Here is a 26,097-nt window from a genome sequence, read left to right as displayed (position 1 = left end):
CGGTTCCTATTTGGTATGTGTATGGACTGACCCGAAGGCGCCGGTTCCTATTTGGTATGTGTATGGACTGACCCGCAGGCGCCGGTTCCTATTTGGTATGTGTATGGACTGACCCGCAGGCGCCGGTTCCTATTTGGAATTTGTATGGACTGACCCGCAGGTGCCGGTTCCTATTTGGTATTTGTATGGACTGACCCGAAGGCGCCGGTTCCTATTTGGTATTTGAATGGACTGACCCGCAGGCGCCGGTTCCTATTTGGTATTTGTATGGACTGACCCGCAGGTGCCGGTTCCTATTTGGTATGTGTATGGACTGACCCGCAGGCGCCGGTTCCTATTTGGTATGTGCATGGACTGACCCGCAGGCGCCGGTTCCTATTTGGTATTTGTATGGACTGACCCGCAGGCGCCGGTTCCTATTTGGTATGTGTATGGACTGACCCGCAGGCGCTGGTTCCTATTTGGAATTTGTATGGACTGACCCGCAGGTGCCGGTTCTTATTTGGTATTTGTATGGACTGACCCGCAGGCGCCGGTTCCTATTTGGTATTTGTATGGACTGACCCGCAGGCACCGGTTCCTATTTGGTATGTGTATGGACTGACCCGCAGGCGCCGGTTCCTATTTGGTATGTGTATGGACTGACCCGCAGGCGCTGGTTCCTATTTGGTATTTGTATGGACTGACCCGCAGGCGCTGGTTCCTATTTGGTATGTGTATGGACTGACCCGCAGGTGCCGGTTCCTATTTGGTATTTGTATGGACTGACCCGCAGGCGCCGGTTCCTATTTGGTATTTGTATGGACTGACCCGCAGGCGCCGGTTCCTATTTGGTATGTGTATGGACTGACCCGCAGGTGCCGGTTCCTATTTGGTATGTGTATGGACTGACCCGCAGGCGCTGGTTCCTATTTGGTATTTGTATGGACTGACCCGCAGGCGCCGGTTCCTATTTGGTATGTGTATGGACTGACCCGCAGGCGCCGGTTCCTATTTGGTATTTGTATGGACTGACCCGCAGGTGCCGGTTCCTATTTGGTATTTGTATGGACTGACCCGCAGGCGCCGGTTCCTATTTGGTATGTGTATGGACTGACCCGCAGGCGCCGGTTCCTATTTGGAATTTTTATGGACTGACCCGCAGGTGCCGGTTCCTATTTGGTATTTGTATGGACTGACCCGAAGGCGCCGGTTCCTATTTGGTATTTGAATGGACTGACCCGCAGGCGCCGGTTCCTATTTGGAATTTGTATGGACTGACCCGCAGGTGCCGGTTCCTATTTGGTATTTGTATGGACTGACCCGAAGGCGCCGGTTCCTATTTGGTATTTGAATGGACTGACCCGCAGGCGCCGGTTCCTATTTGGTATTTGTATGGACTGACCGAAGGCGCCGGTTCCTATTTGGTATTTGTATGGACTGACCCGCAGGTGCCGGTTCCTATTTGGTATGTGTATGGACTGACCCGCAGGCGCCGGTTCCTATTTGGTATGTGTATGGATTGACCCGCAGGCGCCAGTTCCTATTTGGTATGTGTATGGACTGAACCGAAGGCGCCGGTTCCTATTTGGTATGTGTATGGACTGACCCGAAGGCGCCGGTTCCTATTTGGTATGTGTATGGACTGACCCGCAGGCGCCGGTTCCTATTTGGTATTTGAATGGACTGACCCGCAGGCGCCGGTTCCTATTTGGTATTTGAATGGACTGACCCGCAGGTGCCGGTTCCTATTTGGTATTTGTATGGACTGACCCGCAGGCGCCGGTTCCTATTTGGTATTTGTATGGACTGACCCGCAAGTGCCGGTTCCTATTTGGTATGTGTATGGACTGACCCGCAGGCTCCGGTTCCTATTTGGTATGTGTATGGACTGACCCGCAGGCGCCGGTTCCTATTTGGTATGTGTATGGACTGACCCGCAGGCGCCGGTTCCTATTTGGTATGCGTATGGACTGACCCGAAGGCGCCGGTTCCTATTTGGTATTTGTATGGACTGACCCGCAGGCGGCGGTTCCTATTTGGTATTTGTATGGACTGACCCGCAGGCGCCGGTTCCTATTTGGTATTTGTATGGACTGACCCGCAGGCGCCGGTTCCTATTTGGTATTTGTATGGACTGACCCGCAGGCGCCGGTTCCTATTTGGTATGTGTATGGACTGACCCGCAGGCGCCGGTTCCTATTTGGAATTTGTATGGACTGACCCGCAGGTGCCGGTTCCTATTTGGTATTTGTATGGACTGACCCGAAGGCGCCGGTTCCTATTTGGTATTTGAATGGACTGACCCGCAGGCGCCGGTTCCTATTTGGTATTTGTATGGACTGACCCGAAGGCGCCGGTTCCTATTTGGTATGTGTATGGAATGACCCGCAGGCGGCGGTTCCTATTTGGTATTTGTATGGACTGACCCGCAGGCGCCGGTTCCTATTTGGTATTTGTATGGACTGACCCGCAGGCGCCGGTTCCTATTTGGTATTTGTATGGACTGACCCGCAGGCGCCGGTTCCTATTTGGTATGTGTATGGACTGACCCGCAGGCGCCGGTTCCTATTTGGAATTTGTATGGACTGACCCGCAGGTGCCGGTTCCTATTTGGTATTTGTATGGACTGACCCGAAGGCGCCGGTTCCTATTTGGTATTTGAATGGACTGACCCGCAGGCGCCGGTTCCTATTTGGTATTTGTATGGACTGACCCGAAGGCGCCGGTTCCTATTTGGTATGTGTATGGACTGACCCGCAGGCGCCGGTTCCTATTTGGTATTTGTATGGACTGACCCGCAGGCGCCGGTTCCTATTTGGTATGTGTATGGACTGACCCGCAGGCGCCGGTTCCTATTTGGAATTTGTATGGACTGACCCGCAGGTGCCGGTTCCTATTTGGTATTTGTATGGACTGACCCGAAGGCGCCGGTTCCTATTTGGTATTTGAATGGACTGACCCGCAGGCGCCGGTTCCTATTTGGTATTTGTATGGACTGACCGAAGGCGCCGGTTCCTATTTGGTATTTGTATGGACTGACCGAAGGCGCCGGTTCCTATTTGGTATTTGTATGGACTGACCCGCAGGTGCCGGTTCCTATTTGGTATGTGTATGGACTGACCCGCAGGCGCCGGTTCCTATTTGGTATGTGTATGGACTGACCCGCAGGCGCCAGTTCCTATTTGGTATTTGTATGGACTGACCCGCAGGCGCCGGTTCCTATTTGGTATTTGTATGGACTGACCCGCAGGCGCCGGTTCCTATTTCGTATTTGTATGGACTGACCCGCAGGCGCCGGTTCCTATTTGGTATTTGTATGGACTGACTCGCAGGCGCCGGTTCCTATTTGGTATTTGAATGGACTGACCCGAAGGCGCCGGTTCCTATTTGGTATTTGTATGGACTGACCGAAGGCGCCGGTTCCTACTTGGTATGTGTATGGACTGACCGAAGGCGCCGGTTCCTACTTGGTATGTGTATGGACTGACCGAAGGCGCCGGTTCCTATTTGGTATGTGTATGGACTGACCCGCAGGCGCCGGTTCCTATTTGGTATGTGTATGGACTGACCCGAAGGCGCCGGTTCCTATTTGGTATTTGAATGGACTGACCCGAAGGCGCCGGTTCCTATTTGGTATTTGTATGGACTGACCGAAGGCGCCGGTTCCTACTTGGTATGTGTATGGACTGACCCGCAGGTGCCGGTTCCTATTTGGTATGTAAATGGACTGACCCCAGGCGCCGGTTCCTATTTGGTATGTGTATGGACTGACCCGCAGGCTCCGGTTCCTATTTGGTATGTGTATGGACTGACCGAAGGCGCCGGTTCCTACTTGGTATGTGTATGGACTGACCCCCAGGCGCCGGTTCCTATTTGGTATGTGTATGGACTGACCCGCAGGTGCCGGTTCCTATTTGGTATTTGTATAGACTGACCCGCAGGCGCCGGTTCCTATTTGGTATTTGTATAGACTGACCCGCAGGCTCCGGTTCCTATTTGGTATGTGTATGGACTGACCCGCAGGCGCCGGTTCCAATTTGGTATGTGTATGGACTGACCCGCAGGCGCCGGTTCCTATTTGGTATGTGTATGGACTGACCCGAAGGCGCCGGTTCCTATTTGGTATTTGTATGGACTGACCCGCAGGCGCCGGTTCCTATTTGGTATTTGTATGGACTGACCCGCAGGCGCCGGTTCCTATTTGGTATTTGTATGGACTGACCCGCAGGCACCGGTTCCTATTTGGAATTTGTATGGACTGACCCGCAGGTGCCGGTTCCTATTTGGTATTTGTATGGACTGACCCGCAGGCGCCGGTTCCTATTTGGTATTTGTATGGACTGACCGAAGGCGCCGGTTCCTATTTGGTATTTGTATGGACTGACCCGAAGGCGCCGGTTCCTATTTGGTATGTGCATGGACTGACCCGCAGGCGCCGGTTCCTATTTGGTATTTGTATGGACTCACCCGCAGGCGCCGGTTCCTATTTGGTATGTGTATGGACTGACCCGCAGGCGCCGGTTCCTATTTGGTATGTGCATGGACTGACCCGCAGGCGCCGGTTCCTATTTGGTATGTGTATGGACCGACCCGCAGGCGCCGGTTCCTATTTGGTATGTGTATGGACTGACCCGCAGGCGCCGGTTCCTATTTGGTATTTGTATAGACTAACCCGAAGGCGCCGGTTCCTATTTGGTATTTGAATGGACTGACCTGCAGGCGCCGGTTCCTATTTGGTATTTGTATGGACTGACCCGCAGGCGCCGGTTCCTATTTGGAATTTGTATGGACTGACCCGCAGGTGCCGGTTCCTATTTGGTATTTGTATGGACTGACCCGAAGGCGCCGGTTCCTATTTGGTATTTGAATGGACTGACCCGCAGGCGCCGGTTCCTATTTGGTATTTGTATGGACTGACCCGCAGGCACCGGTTCCTATTTGGTATTTGTATGGACTGACCCGAAGGCGCCGGTTCCTATTTGGTATTTGTATGGACTGACCCGCAGGTGCCGGTTCCTATTTGGTATGTGTATGGACTGACCCGCAGGCGCCGGTTCCTATTTGGTATGTGTATGGATTGACCCGCAGGCGCCGGTTCCTATTTGGTATGTGTATGGACTGACCCGCAGGCGCCGGTTCCTATTTGGAATTTGTATGGACTGACCCGCAGGTGCCGGTTCCTATTTGGTATGTGTATGGACTGACCCGCAGGCGCCGGTTCCTATTTGGTATGTGTATGGACTGACCCGCAGGCGCTGGTTCCTATTTGGTATTTGTATGGACTGACCCGCAGGCGCTGGTTCCTATTTGGTATGTGTATGGACTGACCCGCAGGTGCCGGTTCCTATTTGGTATTTGTATGGACTGACCCGCAGGCGCCGGTTCCTATTTGGTATTTGTATGGACTGACCCGCAGGCGCCGGTTCCTATTTGGTATGTGTATGGACTGACCCGCAGGTGCCGGTTCCTATTTGGTATGTGTATGGACTGACCCGCAGGCGCTGGTTCCTATTTGGTATTTGTATGGACTGACCCGCAGGCGCCGGTTCCTATTTGGTATGTGTATGGACTGACCCGCAGGCGCCGGTTCCTATTTGGTATTTGTATGGACTGACCCGCAGGTGCCGGTTCCTATTTGGTATTTGTATGGACTGACCCGCAGGCGCCGGTTCCTATTTGGTATGTGTATGGACTGACCCGCAGGCGCCGGTTCCTATTTGGAATTTTTATGGACTGACCCGCAGGTGCCGGTTCCTATTTGGTATTTGTATGGACTGACCCGAAGGCGCCGGTTCCTATTTGGTATTTGAATGGACTGACCCGCAGGCGCCGGTTCCTATTTGGAATTTGTATGGACTGACCCGCAGGTGCCGGTTCCTATTTGGTATTTGTATGGACTGACCCGAAGGCGCCGGTTCCTATTTGGTATTTGAATGGACTGACCCGCAGGCGCCGGTTCCTATTTGGTATTTGTATGGACTGACCGAAGGCGCCGGTTCCTATTTGGTATTTGTATGGACTGACCCGCAGGTGCCGGTTCCTATTTGGTATGTGTATGGACTGACCCGCAGGCGCCGGTTCCTATTTGGTATGTGTATGGATTGACCCGCAGGCGCCAGTTCCTATTTGGTATGTGTATGGACTGAACCGAAGGCGCCGGTTCCTATTTGGTATGTGTATGGACTGACCCGAAGGCGCCGGTTCCTATTTGGTATGTGTATGGACTGACCCGCAGGCGCCGGTTCCTATTTGGTATTTGAATGGACTGACCCGCAGGCGCCGGTTCCTATTTGGTATTTGAATGGACTGACCCGCAGGTGCCGGTTCCTATTTGGTATTTGTATGGACTGACCCGCAGGCGCCGGTTCCTATTTGGTATTTGTATGGACTGACCCGCAAGTGCCGGTTCCTATTTGGTATGTGTATGGACTGACCCGCAGGCTCCGGTTCCTATTTGGTATGTGTATGGACTGACCCGCAGGCGCCGGTTCCTATTTGGTATGTGTATGGACTGACCCGCAGGCGCCGGTTCCTATTTGGTATGCGTATGGACTGACCCGAAGGCGCCGGTTCCTATTTGGTATTTGTATGGACTGACCCGCAGGCGGCGGTTCCTATTTGGTATTTGTATGGACTGACCCGCAGGCGCCGGTTCCTATTTGGTATTTGTATGGACTGACCCGCAGGCGCCGGTTCCTATTTGGTATTTGTATGGACTGACCCGCAGGCGCCGGTTCCTATTTGGTATGTGTATGGACTGACCCGCAGGCGCCGGTTCCTATTTGGAATTTGTATGGACTGACCCGCAGGTGCCGGTTCCTATTTGGTATTTGTATGGACTGACCCGAAGGCGCCGGTTCCTATTTGGTATTTGAATGGACTGACCCGCAGGCGCCGGTTCCTATTTGGTATTTGTATGGACTGACCCGAAGGCGCCGGTTCCTATTTGGTATGTGTATGGAATGACCCGCAGGCGGCGGTTCCTATTTGGTATTTGTATGGACTGACCCGCAGGCGCCGGTTCCTATTTGGTATTTGTATGGACTGACCCGCAGGCGCCGGTTCCTATTTGGTATTTGTATGGACTGACCCGCAGGCGCCGGTTCCTATTTGGTATGTGTATGGACTGACCCGCAGGCGCCGGTTCCTATTTGGAATTTGTATGGACTGACCCGCAGGTGCCGGTTCCTATTTGGTATTTGTATGGACTGACCCGAAGGCGCCGGTTCCTATTTGGTATTTGAATGGACTGACCCGCAGGCGCCGGTTCCTATTTGGTATTTGTATGGACTGACCCGAAGGCGCCGGTTCCTATTTGGTATGTGTATGGACTGACCCGCAGGCGCCGGTTCCTATTTGGTATTTGTATGGACTGACCCGCAGGCGCCGGTTCCTATTTGGTATGTGTATGGACTGACCCGCAGGCGCCGGTTCCTATTTGGAATTTGTATGGACTGACCCGCAGGTGCCGGTTCCTATTTGGTATTTGTATGGACTGACCCGAAGGCGCCGGTTCCTATTTGGTATTTGAATGGACTGACCCGCAGGCGCCGGTTCCTATTTGGTATTTGTATGGACTGACCGAAGGCGCCGGTTCCTATTTGGTATTTGTATGGACTGACCGAAGGCGCCGGTTCCTATTTGGTATTTGTATGGACTGACCCGCAGGTGCCGGTTCCTATTTGGTATGTGTATGGACTGACCCGCAGGCGCCGGTTCCTATTTGGTATGTGTATGGACTGACCCGCAGGCGCCAGTTCCTATTTGGTATTTGTATGGACTGACCCGCAGGCGCCGGTTCCTATTTGGTATTTGTATGGACTGACCCGCAGGCGCCGGTTCCTATTTCGTATTTGTATGGACTGACCCGCAGGCGCCGGTTCCTATTTGGTATTTGTATGGACTGACTCGCAGGCGCCGGTTCCTATTTGGTATTTGAATGGACTGACCCGAAGGCGCCGGTTCCTATTTGGTATTTGTATGGACTGACCGAAGGCGCCGGTTCCTACTTGGTATGTGTATGGACTGACCGAAGGCGCCGGTTCCTACTTGGTATGTGTATGGACTGACCGAAGGCGCCGGTTCCTATTTGGTATGTGTATGGACTGACCCGCAGGCGCCGGTTCCTATTTGGTATGTGTATGGACTGACCCGAAGGCGCCGGTTCCTATTTGGTATTTGAATGGACTGACCCGAAGGCGCCGGTTCCTATTTGGTATTTGTATGGACTGACCGAAGGCGCCGGTTCCTACTTGGTATGTGTATGGACTGACCCGCAGGTGCCGGTTCCTATTTGGTATGTAAATGGACTGACCCCAGGCGCCGGTTCCTATTTGGTATGTGTATGGACTGACCCGCAGGCTCCGGTTCCTATTTGGTATGTGTATGGACTGACCGAAGGCGCCGGTTCCTACTTGGTATGTGTATGGACTGACCCCCAGGCGCCGGTTCCTATTTGGTATGTGTATGGACTGACCCGCAGGTGCCGGTTCCTATTTGGTATTTGTATAGACTGACCCGCAGGCGCCGGTTCCTATTTGGTATTTGTATAGACTGACCCGCAGGCTCCGGTTCCTATTTGGTATGTGTATGGACTGACCCGCAGGCGCCGGTTCCAATTTGGTATGTGTATGGACTGACCCGCAGGCGCCGGTTCCTATTTGGTATGTGTATGGACTGACCCGAAGGCGCCGGTTCCTATTTGGTATTTGTATGGACTGACCCGCAGGCGCCGGTTCCTATTTGGTATTTGTATGGACTGACCCGCAGGCGCCGGTTCCTATTTGGTATTTGTATGGACTGACCCGCAGGCACCGGTTCCTATTTGGAATTTGTATGGACTGACCCGCAGGTGCCGGTTCCTATTTGGTATTTGTATGGACTGACCCGCAGGCGCCGGTTCCTATTTGGTATTTGTATGGACTGACCGAAGGCGCCGGTTCCTATTTGGTATTTGTATGGACTGACCCGAAGGCGCCGGTTCCTATTTGGTATGTGCATGGACTGACCCGCAGGCGCCGGTTCCTATTTGGTATTTGTATGGACTCACCCGCAGGCGCCGGTTCCTATTTGGTATGTGTATGGACTGACCCGCAGGCGCCGGTTCCTATTTGGTATGTGCATGGACTGACCCGCAGGCGCCGGTTCCTATTTGGTATGTGTATGGACCGACCCGCAGGCGCCGGTTCCTATTTGGTATGTGTATGGACTGACCCGCAGGCGCCGGTTCCTATTTGGTATTTGTATAGACTAACCCGAAGGCGCCGGTTCCTATTTGGTATTTGAATGGACTGACCTGCAGGCGCCGGTTCCTATTTGGTATTTGTATGGACTGACCCGCAGGCGCCGGTTCCTATTTGGAATTTGTATGGACTGACCCGCAGGTGCCGGTTCCTATTTGGTATTTGTATGGACTGACCCGAAGGCGCCGGTTCCTATTTGGTATTTGAATGGACTGACCCGCAGGCGCCGGTTCCTATTTGGTATTTGTATGGACTGACCCGCAGGCACCGGTTCCTATTTGGTATTTGTATGGACTGACCCGAAGGCGCCGGTTCCTATTTGGTATTTGTATGGACTGACCCGCAGGTGCCGGTTCCTATTTGGTATGTGTATGGACTGACCCGCAGGCGCCGGTTCCTATTTGGTATGTGTATGGATTGACCCGCAGGCGCCGGTTCCTATTTGGTATGTGTATGGACTGACCCGCAGGCGCCGGTTCCTATTTGGAATTTGTATGGACTGACCCGCAGGTGCCGGTTCCTATTTGGTATTTGTATGGACTGACCCGAAGGCGCCGGTTCCTATTTGGTATTTGAATGGACTGACCCGCAGGCGCCGGTTCCTATTTGGAATTTGTATGGACTGACCCGCAGGTGCCGGTTCCTATTTGGTATTTGTATGGACTGACCCGAAGGCGCCGGTTCCTATTTGGTATTTGAATGGACTGACCCGCAGGCGCCGGTTCCTATTTGGTATTTGTATGGACTGACCGAAGGCGCCGGTTCCTATTTGGTATTTGTATGGACTGACCCGCAGGTGCCGGTTCCTATTTGGTATGTGTATGGACTGACCCGCAGGCGCCGGTTCCTATTTGGTATGTGTATGGATTGACCCGCAGGCGCCAGTTCCTATTTGGTATGTGTATGGACTGACCCGAAGGCGCCGGTTCCTATTTGGTATGTGTATGGACTGACCCGCAGGCGCCGGTTCCTATTTGGTATGTGTATGGAATGACCCGAAGGCGCCGGTTCCTATTTGGTATTTGTATGGACTGACCCGCAGGCGCCGGTTCCTATTTGGTATTTGAATGGACTGACCCGCAGGTGCCGGTTCCTATTTGGTATTTGTATGGACTGACCCGCAGGCGCCGGTTCCTATTTGGTATTTGTATGGACTGACCCGCAAGTGCCGGTTCCTATTTGGTATGTGTATGGACTGACCCGCAGGCTCCGGTTCCTATTTGGTATGTGTATGGACTGACCCGCAGGCGCCGGTTCCTATTTGGTATGTGTATGGACTGACCCGCAGGCGCCGGTTCCTATTTGGTATGCGTATGGACTGACCCGAAGGCGCCGGTTCCTATTTGGTATTTGTATGGACTGACCCGCAGGCGGCGGTTCCTATTTGGTATTTGTATGGACTGACCCGCAGGCGCCGGTTCCTATTTGGTATTTGTATGGACTGACCCGCAGGCGCCGGTTCCTATTTGGTATTTGTATGGACTGACTCACAGGCACCGGTTCCTATTTGGTATGTGTATGGACTGACCCGCAGGCGCCGGTTCCTATTTGGAATTTGTATGGACTGACCCGCAGGTGCCGGTTCCTATTTGGTATTTGTATGGACTGACCCGAAGGCGCCGGTTCCTATTTGGTATTTGAATGGACTGACCCGCAGGCGCCGGTTCCTATTTGGTATTTGTATGGACTGACCCGAAGGCGCCGGTTCCTATTTGGTATGTGTATGGAATGACCCGAAGGCGGCGGTTCCTATTTGGTATTTGTATGGACTGACCCGCAGGCGCCGGTTCCTATTTGGTATTTGTATGGACTGACCCGCAGGCGCCGGTTCCTATTTGGTATTTGTATGGACTGACCCGCAGGCGCCGGTTCCTATTTGGTATGTGTATGGACTGACCCGCAGGCGCCGGTTCCTATTTGGAATTTGTATGGACTGACCCGCAGGTGCCGGTTCCTATTTGGTATTTGTATGGACTGACCCGAAGGCGCCGGTTCCTATTTGGTATTTGAATGGACTGACCCGCAGGCGCCGGTTCCTATTTGGTATTTGTATGGACTGACCCGAAGGCGCCGGTTCCTATTTGGTATGTGTATGGACTGACCCGCAGGCGCCGGTTCCTATTTGGTATTTGTATGGACTGACCCGCAGGCGCCGGTTCCTATTTGGTATGTGTATGGACTGACCCGCAGGCGCCGGTTCCTATTTGGAATTTGTATGGACTGACCCGCAGGTGCCGGTTCCTATTTGGTATGTGTATGGACTGACCCGAAGGCGCCGGTTCCTATTTGGTATTTGAATGGACTGACCCGCAGGCGCCGGTTCCTATTTGGTATTTGTATGGACTGACCGAAGGCGCCGGTTCCTATTTGGTATTTGTATGGACTGACCGAAGGCGCCGGTTCCTATTTGGTATTTGTATGGACTGACCCGCAGGTGCCGGTTCCTATTTGGTATGTGTATGGACTGACCCGCAGGCGCCGGTTCCTATTTGGTATGTGTATGGACTGACCCGCAGGCGCCAGTTCCTATTTGGTATTTGTATGGACTGACCCGCAGGCGCCGGTTCCTATTTGGTATTTGTATGGACTGACCCGCAGGCGCCGGTTCCTATTTCGTATTTGTATGGACTGACCCGCAGGCGCCGGTTCCTATTTGGTATTTGTATGGACTGACTCGCAGGCGCCGGTTCCTATTTGGTATTTGAATGGACTGACCCGAAGGCGCCGGTTCCTATTTGGTATTTGTATGGACTGACCGAAGGCGCCGGTTCCTACTTGGTATGTGTATGGACTGACCGAAGGCGCCGGTTCCTACTTGGTATGTGTATGGACTGACCGAAGGCGCCGGTTCCTATTTGGTATGTGTATGGACTGACCCGCAGGCGCCGGTTCCTATTTGGTATGTGTATGGACTGACCCGAAGGCGCCGGTTCCTATTTGGTATTTGAATGGACTGACCCGAAGGCGCCGGTTCCTATTTGGTATTTGTATGGACTGACCGAAGGCGCCGGTTCCTACTTGGTATGTGTATGGACTGACCCGCAGGTGCCGGTTCCTATTTGGAATGTAAATGGACTGACCCCAGGCGCAGGTTCCTATTTGGTATGTGTATGGACTGACCCGCAGGCTCCGGTTCCTATTTGGTATGTGTATGGACTGACCGAAGGCGCCGGTTCCTACTTGGTATGTGTATGGACTGACCCCCAGGTGCCGGTTCCTATTTGGTATGTGTATGGACTGACCCGCAGGTGCCGGTTCCTATTTGGTATTTGTATAGACTGACCCGCAGGCGCCGGTTCCTATTTGGTATTTGTATAGACTGACCCGCAGGCTCCGGTTCCTATTTGGTATGTGTATGGACTGACCCGCAGGCGCCGGTTCCAATTTGGTATGTGTATGGACTGACCCGCAGGCGCCGGTTCCTATTTGGTATGTGTATGGACTGACCCGAAGGCGCCGGTTCCTATTTGGTATTTGTATGGACTGACCCGCAGGCGCCGGTTCCTATTTGGTATTTGTATGGACTGACCCGCAGGCGCCGGTTCCTATTTGGTATTTGTATGGACTGACCCGCAGGCACCGGTTCCTATTTGGAATTTGTATGGACTGACCCGCAGGTGCCGGTTCCTATTTGGTATTTGTATGGACTGACCCGCAGGCGCCGGTTCCTATTTGGTATTTGTATGGACTGACCGAAGGCGCCGGTTCCTATTTGGTATTTGTATGGACTGACCCGAAGGCGCCGGTTCCTATTTGGTATGTGCATGGACTGACCCGCAGGCGCCGGTTCCTATTTGGTATTTGTATGGACTCACCCGCAGGCGCCGGTTCCTATTTGGTATGTGTATGGACTGACCCGCAGGCGCCGGTTCCTATTTGGTATGTGCATGGACTGACCCGCAGGCGCCGGTTCCTATTTGGTATGTGTATGGACCGACCCGCAGGCGCCGGTTCCTATTTGGTATGTGTATGGACTGACCCGCAGGCGCCGGTTCCTATTTGGTATTTGTATAGACTAACCCGAAGGCGCCGGTTCCTATTTGGTATTTGAATGGACTGACCTGCAGGCGCCGGTTCCTATTTGGTATTTGTATGGACTGACCCGCAGGCGCCGGTTCCTATTTGGAATTTGTATGGACTGACCCGCAGGTGCCGGTTCCTATTTGGTATTTGTATGGACTGACCCGAAGGCGCCGGTTCCTATTTGGTATTTGAATGGACTGACCCGCAGGCGCCGGTTCCTATTTGGTATTTGTATGGACTGACCCGCAGGCACCGGTTCCTATTTGGTATTTGTATGGACTGACCCGAAGGCGCCGGTTCCTATTTGGTATTTGTATGGACTGACCCGCAGGTGCCGGTTCCTATTTGGTATGTGTATGGACTGACCCGCAGGCGCCGGTTCCTATTTGGTATGTGTATGGATTGACCCGCAGGCGCCGGTTCCTATTTGGTATTTGAATGGACTGACCCGCAGGTGCCGGTTCCTATTTGGTATTTGTATGGACTGAACCGAAGGCGCCGGTTCCTATTTGGAATGTGTATGGACTGACCCGCAGGCGCCGGTTCCTATTTGGTAATTGAATGGACTGACCCGCAGGCGCCGGTTCCTATTTGGTATTTGTATGGACTGACCCGAAGGCGCCGGTTCCTATTTGGTATTTGAATGGACTGACCCGCAGGTGCCGGTTCCTATTTGGTATTTGTATGGACTGACCCGCAGGCGCCGGTTCCTATTTGGTATGTGTATGGACTGACCCGCAGGCGCCGGTTCCTATTTGGTATTTGTATGGACTGACCCGCAGGCGCCGGTTCCTATTTGGTATGTGTATGGACTGACCCGCAGGCGCCGGTTCCTATTTGGTATTTGTATGGACTGACCCGCAGGTGCCGGTTCCTATTTGGTATATGTATGGACTGACCCGCAGGCGCCGGTTCCTATTTGGTATTTGTATGGACTGACCCACAGGCGCCGGTTCCTATTTGGTATGTGTATGGACTGACCCGCAGGCGCCGGTACCTATTTGGAATTTGTATGGACTGACCCGAAGGCGCCGGTTCCTATTTGGTATGTGTATGGACTGACCCGCAGGCGCCGGTTCCTATTTGGTATGTGTATGGACTGACCCGAAGGTGCCGGTTCCTATTTGGTATGTGTATGGACTGACCCGAAGGCGCCGGTTCCTATTTGGTATGTGTATGGAATGACCCGAAGGCGCCGGTTCCTATTTGGTATTTGTATGGACTGACCCACAGGCGCCGGTTCATATTTGGTATTTGTATGGACTGACCCGAAGGCGCCGGTTCCTATTTGGTATGTGTATGGACTGACCCGCAGGCGCCGGTTCCTATTTGGTATGTGTATGGAATGACCCGAAGGCGCCGGTTCCTATTTGGTATTTGTATGGACTGACCCGAAGGCGCCGGTTCCTATTTGGTATTTGTATGGACTGACCCGAAGGCGCCGGTTCCTATTTGGTATGTGTGTGGACTGACCCGAAGGCGCCGGTTCCTATTTGGTACGTGTATGGACTGACCCGCAGGCGCCGGTTCCTATTTGGTATGTGTATGGACTGACCCGAAGGCGCCGGTTCCTATTTGGTATGTGTATGGACTGACCCGCAGGCGCCGGTTCCTATTTGGTATTTGTATGGACTGACTCGCAGACGTTGGTTCCTATTTGGTATGTGTATGGACTGACCCGAAGGCGCCGGTTCCTATTTGGTATGTGTATGGACTGACCCGAAGGCGCCGGTTCCTATTTGGTATTTGTATGGACTGACCTGAAGGCGCCGGTTCCTATTTGGTATGTGTATGGACTGACCCGCAGGCGCCGGTTCCTATTTGGTATGTGTATGGACTGACCCGCAGGCACCGGTTCCTATTTGGTATTTGTATGGACTGACCCGCAGGCGCCGGTTACTATTTGGTATTTGTATGGACTGACCCGAAGGCACCGGTTCCTATTTGGTATTTGTATGGACTGACCCGCAGGCGCCGGTTCCTATTTGGTATTTGTATGGACTGACCCGCAGGCGCCGGTTCCTATTTGGTATGTGTATGGACTGACCCGCAGGCACCGGTTCCTATTTGGTATTTGTATGGACTGACCCGCAGGCGCCGGTTCCTATTTGGTATTTGTATGGACTGACCCGAAGGCACCGGTTCCTATTTGGTATTTGTATGGACTGACCCACAGGCGCCGGTTCCTATTTGGTATGTGTATAGACTGACCCGAAGGCGCCGGTTCCTATTTGGTATGTGTATGGACTGACCCGAAGGCGCCGGTTCCTATTTGGTATGTGTATGGACTGACCCGAAGGCGCCGGTTCCTATTTGGTATGTGTATGGACTGACCCGAAGGCGCCGGTTCCTATTTGGTATTTGTATGGACTGACCCGCAGGCGCCGGTTCCTATTTGGTATTTGTATGGACTGACCCGAAGGCGCCGGTTCCTACTTGGTATGTGTATGGACTGACCCGAAGGCGCCGGTTCCCATTTGGTATGTGTATGGACTGACCCGCAGGCGCCGTTTCCTATTTGGTATGTGTATGGACTGACCCGTTGGCGCCGTTTCCCATTTGGTATGTGTATGGACTGACCCGCAGGTGCCGGTTCCTATTTGGTATGTGTATGGACTGACCCGCAGGTGCCGGTTCCTATTTGGTATGTGTATGGACTGACCCGCAGGCGCCGGTTCCTATTTGGTATGTGTATGGACTGACCCGAAGGCGCCGGTTCCTATTTGGTATTTGTATGGACTGACCCGCAGGCGCCGGTTCCTATTTGGTATGTGTATGGACTGACCCGAAGGCGCCGGTTCCTATGTGGTATTTGTATGGACTGACCCGAAGGCGCCGGTTCCTATTTGGTATTTGTATGGACTGACCCGCAGGCGCCGGTTCCTATTTGGTATGTGTATGGACTGACCCGAAGGCGCCGGTTCCTATTTTGTATTTGTATGGACTGACCCGAAGGCGCCGGTTCCTATTTGGTATTTGTATGGACTGACCCGCAGGCGCCGGTTCCTATTTGGTATGTGTATGGACTGACCCGAAGGCGCCGGTTCCTATGTGGTATTTGTATGGACTGACCCGAAGGCGCCGGTTCCTATTTGGTATTTGTATGGACTGACCCGCAGGCGCCGGTTCCTATTTGGTATGTGTATGGACTGACCCGAAGGCGCCGGTTCCTATTTTGTATTTGTATGGACTGACCCGAAGGCGCCGGTTCCTATTTGGTATGTGTATGGACTGACCCGCAGGCGCCGGTTCCTATTTGGTATGTGTATGGACTGACCCGAAGGCGCCGGTTCCTATTTGGTATGTGTATGGACTGACCCGAAGGCGCCGGTTCCTATTTGGTATGTGTATGGAATGACCCGAAGGCGCCGGTTCCTATTTGGTATTTGTATGGACTGACCCGCAGGCGCCGGTTCCTATTTGGTATTTGTATGGACTGACCCGAAGGCGCCGGTTCCTATTTGGTATGTGTATGGAATGACCCGAAGGCGCCGGTTCCTATTTGGTATTTGTATGGAATGACCCGAAGGCGCCGGTTCCTATTTGGTATTTGTATGGAATGACCCGAAGGCGCCGGTTCCTATTTGGTATGTGTATGGACTGACCCGAAGGCGCCGTTTCCCATTTGGTATGTGTATGGACTGACCCGCAGGTGCCGGTTCCTATTTGGTATGTGTATGGACTGACCCGCAGGTGCCGGTTCCTATTTGGTATGTGTATGGACTGACCCGCAGGCGCCGGTTCCTATTTGGTATGTGTATGGACTGACCCGAAGGCGCCGGTTCCTATTTGGTATTTGTATGGACTGACCCGAAGGCGCCGGTTCCTATTTGGTATGTGTATGGAATGACCCGAAGGCGCCGGTTCCTATTTGGTATTTGTATGGACTGACCCGCAGGCGCCGGTTCCTATTTGGTATTTGTATGGACTGACCCGAAGGCGCCGGTTCCTATTTGGTATGTGTATGGAATGACCCGAAGGCGCCGGTTCCTATTTGGTATTTGTATGGAATGACCCGAAGGCGCCGGTTCCTATTTGGTATTTGTATGGACTGACCCGAAGGTGCCGGTTCCTATTTGGTATGTGTATGGACTGACCCGCAGGCGCCGGTTCCTATTTGGTATGTGTATGGACTGACCCGCAGGCGCCATTTCCTATTTGGTATGTGTGTGGACTGACCCGAAGGCGCCGTTTCCCATTTGGTATGTGTATGGACTGACCCGCAGGCGCCGTTTCCTATTTGGTATGTGTATGGACTGACCCGCTGGTGCCGGTTCCTATTTGGTATGTGTATGGACTGACCCGCAGGCGCCGGTTCCTATTTGGTATGTGTATGGACTGACCCGAAGGCGCCGGTTCCTATTTGGTATTTGTATGGACTGACCCGCAGGCGCCGGTTCCTATTTGGTATGTGTATGGACTGACCCGAAGGCGCCGGTTCCTATTTGGTATTTGTATGGACTGACCCGAAGGCGCCGGTTCCTATTTGGTATTTGTATGGACTGACCCGCAGGCGCCGGTTCCTATTTGGTATGTGTATGGACTGACCCGAAGGCGCCGGTTCCTATTTTGTATTTGTATGGACTGACCCGAAGGCGCCGGTTCCTATTTGGTATGTGTATGGACTGACCCGCAGGCGCCGGTTCCTATTTGGTATGTGTATGGACTGACCCGAAGGCGCCGGTTCCTATTTGGTATGTGTATGGACTGACCCGAAGGCGCCGGTTCCTATTTGGTATGTGTATGGAATGACCCGAAGGCGCCGGTTCCTATTTGGTATTTGTATGGACTGACCCGCAGGCGCCGGTTCCTATTTGGTATTTGTATGGACTGACCCGAAGGCGCCGGTTCCTATTTGGTATGTGTATGGAATGACCCGAAGGCGCCGGTTCCTATTTGGTATTTGTATGGAATGACCCGAAGGCGCCGGTTCCTATTTGGTATTTGTATGGACTGACCCGAAGGCGCCGGTTCCTATTTGGTATGTGTATGGACTGACCCGCAGGCGCCGGTTCCTATTTGGTATGTGTATGGACTGACCCGCAGGCGCAGTATATTTGTGTGTCGTCAGCATAGAGGTGATTTTTAAACCCAAAAGATGTTATTAGGTCACCTAGAGAGAGTGTGTACAGAGAAAAGAGAAGAGGTCCCAGGACAGAGCCCTGGGGTACCCCCACAGAGAGATCAATAGAGGCGGAGGAGGTGTTAGCAGAAGAGACACTGAAAGTACGATGGGAGAGGTAGGATGAGATCCAGGATAGAGCTTTGTTCCGAATACCAAGAGTATGGAGAATGTGAAGGAGAAGAGGGTGGTCCATGGTGTCAAATGCTGCAGAGAGGTCGAGTAATATGAGCAAAGTGTAATGACCTCTGTCTTTGGCAGCATGGAGGTCTTCAGTTATTTTAGTGAGGGCTGTTTCCGTGTAGTGAGCAGTGCGGAAGCCAGATTGTAGAGGGTCTAGGAGAGAATAGGTGTTCAGAAAATGGAGCAAGCGAGAGAATACAAGACGTTCAAGGAGTTTAGAGGCAAAAGGCAGGAGGGAGACAGGTCGATAGTTAGACAGAAAGGTAGGGTCAAGCTTGCTGTTTTTGAGTAATGGTATGACTGTTGCATGTTTGAAGGAGGATGGAAAGGTTCCAGAGCAGAGGGAGGAGTTAAAAATGTGTGTGAACGTAGGGATTATAGTAGGAGCAAGAGGTTTTAGGAGATGGGAGGGAATGGGGTCAAGAGGGCAAGTGGTAGAGGGAGAAGAGGCGATCAACAGCGACACATCCTCCTCTGAGACAGTTGAAAAAGAGTCAAGGAAGGCAGGAGGCGAGTTTGGAAGAGGTGTAGGATGGGAGGAAGAAACAGAGGGGGATGTTCTGCCTTATGGATTCCACCTTTTCCTTAAAATAGTCAGCAAAGTCCTGAGCGGAGATGGAGGCAGGAGAAGCAGCTGAGGGTGGTTTGAGTAGAGTATCAAAGAGAGAGAACAGTCAGCGTGGGTTAGACTTGTGCATGTTGATTAGTGCACAAAAGTAGGCTTGTTTAGCTTGCGAGAGGGCAGAGTTGAAACAGGATAGCATAAATTTGTAGTGAAGGAAGTCTGCGAGAGTGTGAGACTTCCTCCACAGGCGTTCAGAGGAACGAGTGGAGGAACGCAGCATGCGTGTGTGGGAATTTAGCCAGGGTCTAGGGTTAGAATGGCGAGTGTGGCAGAGAGAAAGAGGGGCATGTAGATCAAGAGACGAGGCCAAGACAGAGTTGTAGTTCCTGACCAGGTTGTCGGGGTCTGTAGCAGAGCTGAGAGAGGAGAGGGAGGAGCGTAAAGTGGACTCAAAGTCAGGTAAGTGAATAGAGCGCAGGTTTCTGCAGAACCGGGGGGTAGATGGAGGTGGGGAAGGGGAGAAGCGAGATAGGGAGAATGAGATGAGATGATGGTCAGAGAGAGGAAAAGGGGTAATGGAGAAATCTGAGAGAGAGAAGTTCTTAGTGAAAACCAGGTCTAAGTAGTGGCCATCCTTGTGGGTGCTGGCTGCAGTCCACTGTTGAAGGCCAAAAGAAGAGGTTAGAGAGAGAAAGCGGGAAGCCCAAGGGAGAGAGGGGTCATCAATGTGGCAATTGAAGTCCCCCAGGAGAAGAACAGGGGAGTCTGAGGAGAGGAAGAAAGAGAGCCAGGATTCAAAGTGAGAGAGAAAGGCAGAAGGGGGATGAGTAGAGGTAGGTGGGCGATAGATGACCGCCACATGGACAGGGAGAGGAGAGAAGATCTGGACAGTGTGAGCCTCAAAGGATGGAAAGCAAGAGAGGGAGGAATAGGAAGGGTTCGGTAACGGCAGAGAGAGGAGAGCAGGAGCCCCACGCCTCCACCCCTGCCATCAGTGCGCGGAGTGTGGGAGAAGGAAAGGCCACCATAGGAGAGGGCAGCTTCCAGAGCGGAGTCAGACTGAGTGAGCCAGGTCTCAGTTATAGCAAAGAGAAGCATGGAGTGAGAGAGAAAGAAGTCATGCACAGAGAGGAACTTGTTAGAGAGGGAGCGAGCATTCCAAAGGGCACAGGAGAAAAGGAGAGAGGAGGGAGGGTGGCAGGGGATGGGTATGAGGTTGGAGGAGTAGAGGTTGCAATTGGCAGGCGAGGACGAGCGCATGTAGGAATAGGGCAGGGACCAGGATTGGGAGAGATATCCCCCGAAGCAAGGAGGAGAAGCATGGATAGAAAGAGAATGTGTGAGGAGGATTTGTAAGGGTGTGTTTTAGAGCAGGGTGTATAGCTGTGTGGTGACAGAGGACGCAGGTAAGAAAGGAGTTCATGTGAACAGAGAAGTGATGAAGGAAGGAGAGATGGAGATATATGAATAGAGTTAGAGACATAATGAGGCTGGTAAAAAGAAGTGCATAATTTGAGAAGAAGTGAAGCCACAGCAAATATAAATGGTAAAGGCAGCATCACAGCAGTAATGATGCAGTCTGGTATAGATGATTTCCTCCTTTCCAGCGCAGTTCACATGCAGGAATCAGGGCCAGATGGGGTGTCCACTTCTTCTGAACTTGCTTTTAAACTTCAGTTGTTCCGTATTCATGCCACTTATAATGGGCCACTTGGAGAAGGCTGCAGGCAGACTAGCTGTTCTGACTGGGTTTATATGGGCCTAAAAAGTCACCTGACAGTGTGGTTCTGTCTGCTTAATTAGCACATCTGAGGCACATTCAAACAAATGGTTTTCTACACAGGATGTTCCCTGCCTAGGTGTCAACACTTAATGTGATTAGGGGTAGACAGAAAACAGCATTCAAATATGGTTTTTACCTAACATTGTCACTCGCATATACTATATAATACACACAGCATGTGTGCATGTATTTATGCATGTATGATATATGTATGTATGCATGTGTGTATTTATGTATGTGTATGCATGTGTATGTGTATTTATGCATGTATGTGTTTATGTATGAATGGATGTGTATGTATGTATGCATGTATGATATATGTATGTGTATGTATGATGTGTGTGTATGTATGATGTATGCATGTATGAATGGATGTGTATGTATGTTGTGTATGTATGTATGAATGGATGTGTATGTATGTTGTGTATGTATGTATGTATGTGTATGTATGTTGTGTATGTAGGTATGTTGTGTATGTATGTATGAATGGATGTGTATGTATGTTGTGTATGTATGTATGGATGTGTATGTATGTTGTGTATGTAGGTATGTTGTGTATGTATGTATGATGTGTTTGTGTGTATGATATATGTATGTGTATGTATGCATGTATGAATGGATGTGTATGTATGTTGTGTATGTATGTATGTATGTATGTGTATGTATGTTGTGTATGTATGTATGGATGTGTATGTATGTTGTGTATGTAGGTATGTTGTGTATGTATGTATGAATGGATGTGTATGTATGTTGTGTATGTATGTGTAGGTATGTTGTGTATGTATGTATGATGTGTTTGTGTGTACGATGTATGTGTGTATGTATGATGTGTGTGTATGTGTGTATGTATGATGTGTGTGTATGTGTGTATGTATGTATGGATGTGTATGTATGTTGTGTATGTAGGTATGTTGTGTATGTATGTATGATGTGTTTGTGTGTACGATGTATGTGTGTATGTATGATGTGTGTGTATGTATGTATGTATGATGTGTGTGTATGTGTGTATGTATGATGTGTGTGTATGTGTGTATGTATGTATGGATGTGTATGTATGTTGTGTATGTAGGTATGTTGTGTATGTATGTATGATGTGTATGTGTGTATGTATGATGTGTGTATGTGTGTATGTATGTATGGATGTGTATGTATGTTGTGTATGTAGGTATGTTGTGTATGTATGTATGTGTGTATGTATGTATGGATGTGTATGTATGTTGTGTATGTAGGTATGTTGTGTATGTATGTATGTGTGTATGTATGTATGGATGTGTATGTATGTTGTGTATGTAGGTATGTTGTGTATGTATGTATGATGTGTTTGTGTGTATGATGTATGTGTGTATGTATGATGTGTGTATGTGTGTATGTATGGCTAGACTCTGTCGATCACCTCTGATGTAATTTAGTCACATAGCGTGACTGTCTCAAATTATCTTCACACACGTTCTAATAAACAGATGTGCGCTCTCTCGCTCTCTGGATCTAACGCTACTCTTGTGCTCTCTCTCCTTCACTTCTCTATCCATCTCTTTTTCAACCCCTTTCTCTCACCCCCACCTCTCCTCTCTCCCCCATCTCTCCCTCTCTCCCTCCCATATCTCGCTCTCTCTCTCCTCTCTCTCCTCTCTCTCCCTCCCATGTCTCCCTCTCTCCCCCATCTCTCTCTAACTGCCATATCTCCCTCTCGCTCCTCTCTCCCCATCTCTCTCTCCCTCCCATATCTCGCTCTCTCCTCACTCCCCCATCTCTCTCCCCCACTTCTCCTCTCTTTCTCTCCCCATCTCTCTCTCCCTCCCATATCTCGCTCTCTCTCCTCTCTCCCCATCCCATATCTCCCTCTCTCTCCCCATCTCTCTCTAACTGCCATATCTCCCTCTCTCTCCTCTCTCCCCATCTCTCTCTCCCTCCCATATCTCGCTCTCTCTCTCCTCTCTCTCTCCTCTCTCTCTCCTCTCTCTCCCTCCCATGTCTCCCTCTCTCTCCCCATCTCTCTAACTGCCATATCTCCCTCTCTCTCCTCTCTCATCTCTCTCTCCCTCCCATATCTCGCTCTCTCCTCACTCCCCCATCTCTCTCCCCCACTTCTCCTCTCTTTCTCTCCCCATCTCTCTCTCCCTCCATCTCTCTCCCTCCCATATTTTGTGCGCTCTCTCCCTCTTTTGCTCTCTCCTCTCCCCCCCATCTCTCTCCACTCTCTCCCTCCCATATCTTGCTCTCTCTTTCACTCTCTCTCTTACCCTCTCTCTCTCTCTCACCCTCTCTCACTCTCACACTCTCTCACTCTCTCTCTCACCCTCTCTCTCTCTCTCTCTCTCTCTCTCTCACTCTCTCACTCTCTGTCTCACCCTCTCTCTCTCTCTTACCTTTAGTGTTTCACTTTTGTTAGTGTAATTCTTCTCTCGTTCCTCCTCCAGTCTCTCCCCCTCTCTCTCTCTCCCACTTCTCCTCTCGTTCCTCCTCCAGTCTCTCCCCCTCTCTCTCTCTCCCACTTCTCCTCTCGTTCCTCCTCCAGTCTCTCCTCTCCTGTCTCTTCTCTTTCTTTCTCTTCCCCTTCTCTGGATCCCCCCTCGCTCTCTCCCCTCACTCTCTCCCCTCCCCTGTCTCCCCCTCTCTCTCCTCCTCTCCCTGTCTCTCTCCCTCCCCTCTTTCTCTCCCAGGATTTAATGCAAACAAGGAATGACAGAGGCAGCATAGAGAGGGGGGAGAGCAGAGCAGGGGGACTGAGGGGGGCGGGGGGATTGCAGAGTGCCACATACGCACAGACTCACAGTGATACACAGTGATACACACATACACAGTGATACAGTGATACACACATACACACATACACACAGTGATACACACATACACAGTGATACAGTGATACACACATACACACAGTGATAAACAGTGATACACAGTGATACACAGTGATACACACATACACAGTGATACAGTGATACACACATACACACAGTGATACACAGTGATACACAGTGATACACACATACACAGTGATACAGTGATACACACATACACACATACACACAGTGATACACACATACACAGTGATACAGTGATACACACATACACACAGTGATACAGTGATACACACATACACACATACACACAGTGATACACACATACACAGTGATACAGTGATACACACATACACAGTGATACAGTGATACACACATACACACATACACACAGTGATACACACATACACAGTGATACAGTGATACACACATACACACAGTGATACAGTGATACACACATACACACATACACACAGTGATACACACATACACAGTGATACAGTGATACACACATACACACAGTGATACACAGTGATACACACACAGTGATACACACACTCACAGTGATACACAGTGATACACACACTCACAGTGATACACACACTCACAGTGATACACACACTCACAGTGATACACACACTCACAGTGATACACACACAGTGATACACAGTGATACACACATACACAGTGATACAGTGATACACACATACACACAGTGATACACAGTGATACACAGTGATACACAGTGATACACACACAGTGATACACACACAGTGATACACACACTCACAGTGATACACAGTGATACACACATACACAGTGATACACACACTCACACAGTGATACACACACAGTGATACACACACTCACAGTGATACACACACTCACAGTGATACACACACTCACAGTGATACACACATACACAGTGATACACACACTCAGTGATACACACACTCACAGTGATACACACATACACACAGTGATACACATACACACTCACAGTGATACACACATACACACAGGGATACACATACACACTGACAGTGATACACACATACACAGTGATACACATACACACTCACAGTGATACACACATACACAGTGATACACGCATACACACAGTGAGACACACATACACAGTGATACACACATACACACAGTGAGACACACATACACAGTGATACACACATACTATGTGATTCACACACACACAGTGATACACACATACACAGTGATACACACACTCACAGGGATACACATTGATACACACATACAGGCTCACAGTGATACACACATACACAGTGATAGACACATACACAGTGATACACACACATACACAGTGATACACACACATACACAGTGATACACACATACACACAGTGAGACACACATACACACAGAAAGACACACATACACACAGTGAGGCACACATACACACAGTGAGACACACATACACACAGTGAGACACATACACACAGTGAGACACATACACAGTGATACACACATACACAGGGACACACAGTGATACACATACACGGTGACACATACAAGCACAGTGATACACACAGTGAAACACACACACACAGGGGCCTATACTGTAAGCACCGATAAGCCCTATCTCACAAAAAACCCCACTGCTATTCAGTAAGCTCCGAGAAACTGCGAGAATAGGAAAACTCGCCGCGCCTGGCGAGAAGCCCGACCTCGCCGCTCATCGCCAGCGTTCCAAACTCGCCGCGCCTGGCGAGAAGCCCGACCTCGCCGCTCATCACCAGTGTTTCAAACTCGCCGCGCCTGGCGAGAAGCCCGACCTCGCCGCTCATCACCAGCGTTTCAAACTCGCCGCGCCCAGCGAGAAGCCCGACCTCGCCACTCATCACCAGCGTTTCAAACTCGCCGCGCCTGGCGAGAAGCCCGACCTCGCCGCTCATCACCAGCGTTTCAAACTCGCCGCGCCTGGCGAGAAGCCCGACCTCGCCGCTCATCACCAGCGCTTCAAACTCGCCGCGCCTGGCGAGAAGCCCGACCTCGCCGCTCATCGCCAGCGTTTCAAACTCGCCGCGCCTGGCGAGAAGCCCGACCTCGCCACTCATCACCAGCGTTTCAAACTCGTCGCGCCTGGCGAGAAGCCGACCTCGCCGCTCATCACCAGCGCTTCAAACTCGCCGCGCCTGGCGAGAAGCCCGACCTCGCCGCTCATCACCAGCGTTTCAAACTCGCCGCGCCTGGCGAGAAGCCCGACCTCGCCGCTCATCCCCAGCGCTTCAAACTCGCCGCGCCTGGCGAGAAGCGCGACCTCGCCGCTCATCCCGAGCGTTTCAAACTCGCCGCGCCTGGCGAGAAGCGCGACCTCGCCGCTCATCACCAGCGTTTCAAACTCGCCGCGCCTGGCGAGA

General features: G+C 51.4%; 1 protein-coding gene across 4 annotated transcripts in view; it reads right to left on the bottom strand.

Annotated features, from left to right (window-relative positions):
- The window catches only part of LOXL3 (lysyl oxidase like 3), a 244,974-nt gene extending 221,511 nt beyond the window's left edge, over positions 1-23,463 (bottom strand). For 2 of the 4 annotated variants that reach the window (XM_075573920.1, XM_075573929.1), the window contains exon 1: positions 23,267-23,463. The gene's annotated coding sequence lies outside the window, so the exon portion shown is untranslated. The remainder of the gene's footprint in view (positions 1-23,266) is intronic. The other 2 variants (XM_075573947.1, XM_075573939.1) reach the window with 2 other exon arrangements.
- Positions 23,464-26,097: the final 2,634 nt, after the last annotated feature.

Source organism: Ascaphus truei, chromosome 1 (genome assembly GCF_040206685.1).
Source record: "Ascaphus truei isolate aAscTru1 chromosome 1, aAscTru1.hap1, whole genome shotgun sequence".
In the NCBI taxonomy this organism is placed as follows: Eukaryota; Metazoa; Chordata; class Amphibia; order Anura; family Ascaphidae; genus Ascaphus; species Ascaphus truei.
This window is presented reverse-complemented; position numbering and strand designations above follow the sequence as displayed.